The sequence below is a fragment of the Petaurus breviceps genome, unplaced genomic scaffold (genome assembly GCF_028583685.1).
Source record: "Petaurus breviceps papuanus isolate PSGF00001 unplaced genomic scaffold, PetGlider_PUasm1.0 90977, whole genome shotgun sequence".
NCBI lineage: Eukaryota > Metazoa > Chordata > Mammalia > Diprotodontia > Petauridae > Petaurus > Petaurus breviceps.
In genome coordinates this window covers 41,516,038-41,520,917 of record NW_027187391.1, presented here as the reverse complement: position 1 = coordinate 41,520,917, position 4,880 = coordinate 41,516,038, and positions in this window count along the sequence as shown.

Here is a 4,880-nt window from a genome sequence, read left to right as displayed (position 1 = left end):
AGTCTTGATACATGACACTCAATTATATGACTATAAAGAGGTTGTGTGCTATAGAATATTTTCAAAAGCCACACAGTTCCCTTCCTACGACATGTTCATCAAAGATTCCCTTGATGCATATAGTTTATTTTCATAAAGATTTTGTGCAGATGGTAAAGAAGAGGCATAGTGGTTACTAGTTATTGATATTCTCATTCTCTCTCTCTCTGTCTCTCTCTCCAAATGATGGACAGCCTATGTGCCCTTTGATGGACTCCTTATGAGAAATTTATAGAAGGACATGTAAAGAGTCATATCAATGTGAAAGGGTATGGATGGGTTGGGTTATTTTTTTTTTTAATAAAATACATCTTCTTTATTTTGTTTAGATGTTTTCCTGTTACAAAAATTTACAGATTACCCTCCACTCCACAATAGATCTCATAACACAGTAAAATTATGAAATAAAACTACTACTACAGTGACCTCATCTGAAATTACCTGTAATATTCCGCCTCTCTAGCATGCTCTCACTTCTCTACCTAAAAAATAGAGAAATCTGTTTTCTTCCCCACCTCCACCTCCCAAACCATTGAGAAAAAAAAAATCCTTGATTCTTTGTAAGAAATATGTATATTCAAGAAAAATTACCAGGTCAGCTAGGTGGCATAGTGAATAGGGTATTGGCCCTGGAGTCAGGAGTACCTGAGTTCAAATCCTACCTCAGATACTTGACACACTTACTAGCTGTGTGACCTTGGGCAAGTCACTTAATCCCAACTGCCTTGCTTTCCCCCTTAAAAAAAAAAAAAGAAAAATTCCTGCAGCATTTGGATAGACACACACTTCTCATTCTGTACCCTAAATCCATCACCTTTTTGTCATAGATTGCATGATTTATCATGGGTCCTCTGGAACCATAAATGGCCATAGTTCTTACAGCTTTCAAAATTTGTTTTTACAGTGCTTTTATTGCACAAATTGCACTGACTCTGCTAATTTCACTCTTCTTAGTTTGTAAAAAAGTCTTCAAAATTGTTTGTTTTTATAATATTGATGTTATAGTATAAATTGTTCTTCTGACTCTGCTTATTTCACTCTTTTTGTTGTGTTTTGGAGGGCAGTTGGAGTTAAGTGACTTGCCCAGGGTCACACAGCTAGTAAGTGTTAAGTATCTGAGGCCAGATTCACTATGCCCACCTAGCCACCCCTGCTTACTTCACTCTTTATCAGTTCATATGTTCTTCCATGTCTTTGTGAAATCATCTATTCCCTCATTTCTTACAGCACAATAGCATTCCATCATATTCATATACTACAATTTATTCAGTCACTCCTTACTTGATTAGAAGCCCCTTTTCCTTCTTCTTAAATCTCTTTTGGGTAAAGGTTTAGCAGTGGTACAGCTGGGACTAAAGGCTGTACTCTTATGCAGGCTTTTGTGTATAATTCCAAATTACTTTACAACAACAACAATAATAATAGTAACTTAATATTTATATAGTGCTTACTATGTACCAGGCTCTGTACTAAGTGCTTAACATTATATTTCATTTCATCCTCACAGCAACCCCTGGGAGTTAGTTGCTATTATTATCCCCATTTTACAAATAAGGAAACCGAGGCAAACAGAGGTAAAGTGACTTGTCCAGGGTCACACAGTTAATGTCTTTCTAGAATGGTTGTACCCATTTACAGGTCCATCAATGGCACATCAATGTGTCTACTTCCTCACAGCCCCTCTAATATTTGTTGTCTTTTTTTTTTTTTGGTCAAATTTTTCCTAGTCTGATAGGCTGGGTTCTGCATGATAGAAGTACCCATATTGATGAGATTAAAAAAATCCATAGAAATATAAACTCAGTATTTAAAGTCCTGCTGAAAGGGAGGCAGTCTATTTCAAGGATTATGTCATATACTCTAGGGGCCTCGCCCAAAACACTGAATTTCCTTTAGCACTTAAGGCAACAAAAAGTATTTGCCAAATTAGAAAAGTGCTAATTAGAGAAAAAGACAATGGAGTATCTGTGGCACATAATTGGCTGGTGAAAAAAATCTGTATAATTAGCTGTCTTCAAGTATTTGAAGGATTGTCAAGTGGAAGATAAACATTTGTTCTACTTGACCCCAAAGAGCAGAACCAGCAGCAACAGGTGAAAATTGCAAAGAGGCAGTCTTGATCAGATCTGAATTGTACCACTAGCCTCCAATTCTTTTTTTTTTTTTGGAGGGGGGAAGGTTGGGCAATTGGGGTTAAGTGACTTACCAAAGGTCACACAGCTAGTAAGTGTGTCAAGTGTCTGAGGCTGGCTTTGAACTCAGGTCCTCCTGACTCCAGGGCCTGTGCTCTATTCACTGTGCCACCTAGCCTCCCTGCAATCTTTCTTTCAACTACAGGATTCTGTGGTCAGCATAGAGGACACCACTGTCCTATAGTGAGAAATTCCTACACTGACAAAATACTTTCAGGGGCTACTAAATTTAATGGCACAATTCTTATCTTCAAGTTTCTCACCCTGACAGAGCTTCTCACTGATCTACTGGAATATCCCAAGGCTTTCCAATAATACTGAAGAAAAAAGGCAATTTAAAGGTCATAAGAACCCTTTGACCTTGCACCTTATTTTGACCTATCAAGACTGCATACGTGGTCATTGATATATCCAATGTGACTAATGGAGTTGTTTTCTCATGGGCAAAAACTACAAACTCACCAAAAGTGGTAGTCAATATGATGGAGGTGAATGGTGATCTGGCCCATAGTGGGCATGAGCAAGCCGTCTTTTATTACAAATAAAGAATTTCATAGGAGGAACAGTATAAAGGATGCTATAAGACAAATATATGAATGGCTAGTCATATAGCAAGGGCAAAGAAATAGTTATCCCTTCCATATTGCAGGTGTTAGGAGCCTGGCACCCACATAAAATTTTTGGCCCTCCCTTTGTACCAGAGAAAAAACCTGTATTACTGTGTATTAAAAGATAAAATATATTGATATTATACAATAGTATACATATATTTTGTGCATTTCTGAATTTTTAAACTTTTTCTGTGTCTTCTGCAGCTTCCACAAAACTCCCCCCAAATTCCCATTTAATTTCTTATGCTGACCTGCAATATACTGAAACAGCGCTGGGGAAAGTTGAGATATGGGAGGAATAACTATAACTGAAAGACAGCCAATATTCTCCATTGGTATCCGTGCAAGAGAAATCAAAAAAGACCTCCAACATATTAGGGGGCACTCTGTGGCGAATATATAGAGACAAGCAGATGAACAGGCATGGATGAGTTGAAGTCTGTATTTTAAAGAGAATAAGAATATCTACATCGATGTAACCACAGATCTAATGGAGCCCAGTGGCATAGGAGAGATACTATTGATTCACATTGAGCTTATTGTCCACTAAAATTTCCAGGTTGTTTTTTTCCTCCACATTTCTCCCCAACCTTACTTGTTAATTTGTTAAACACGAGTGACAGATTTTATGTTAATGCCTATTAAATTTCATTTTATTAGATTCAGTCCACTAGCCTGACAAGATCTTTTGGGATCATGAGTTCATTCTCCAATGTGTTATCTACCCTTCATGTTACCTGAAAATTTGATGAGCCTCTTTTATTTCTTTATCTAATTTGTTAAAAATAATCAATGAACAGAAAAATTATCTAACAATATAATGAGGTCAAAGACAAATTCTTGGGGCACTCAATATTCTCCAAGTTTACCTAATACTACTTTTGGGTTGCAGTCAACAATCAATCAACAAACATTTAACAAATGCCTCCTGTGTGCCAGGCACTGTGTTAAATTCTGGGGATACAAAAAAAAGATAGTCCCTGCCCTCAAGGAGTTTACAATCTAATGGGGGAGACAACATGCAAACAAACATATACAAAGCAAGCTATATACAAGATAAAAGGGAAATAATTAACAGCAGGAAGGCACTACCATGAAGAGGGACTGGGAAAGGCTCTCTGTAAAATATGAGATTTTAATTGGGACTTGAAGGAAAGAAATCTGGGAAGACAATAGGTAGAGCTGAGGAAGGGAGAGCATTCTAGGCATAGGGGACAGCCAGATGTTGAAAGTATAATAAAAATGAATGGTAGTACCATAATTTCACTCATGAGGAATGGAGTAGTTGGGGAAAGGAATCAAATGGTGATAGGGGAAATGAATTTCAGTTTTGGACTTCTTGAACCTGGGAAAAGGTGTGGTATATCTATGCATGGATTAACAAATTAAGAACTAAGTATGTGGAGATTCTCAGCTTCAAGATTTAAAATAGCCTATAGATAGTAACACATAGCTTCTAATCCCAGCTCTACTACTGTAGACATAACTAACTTCATAATCTTGTACAGGTCTCTGAGCTTCTGTGTTGTTTTTTTCCCCTCTAAATTGAGGTAGCTGGATTATCAAGAGCTCTTAAACTTTTTTTTTTTATGTCCTGGACCCCTCTGGCAGTCTATGGACCTCATCTCAGAATAATGTTTTTAAATGCCTAAAATATATGAGATTATAAAGGAAACCAATTACATTTAGGTATTATTATTAATATATATATTTTTAAAAACAACTAATTCATGGACCTCAGGTTAAAATCCTTTGGATCATTAAATGACTTCACAAGTCCAATCTATGACCCTATGATCCTGCCAGTTCTAAAACTTATTCCATGAGTCATTTGGCTAGAAAACAGTAATTGCTTTAATTTACACATTATTTTGAATTAACCTCCATCAAATTAACAAGGTTTTACAGTATCATTGTTCCCATCACTACATTTAAGTCTTAAATTAATTACATTGGAAAAAATAATATGGTAGCAATTGAAAAGCAACTAATTACAAGCAATTATAAGACAAATAATGTTTATACTACAAGTAGAGTT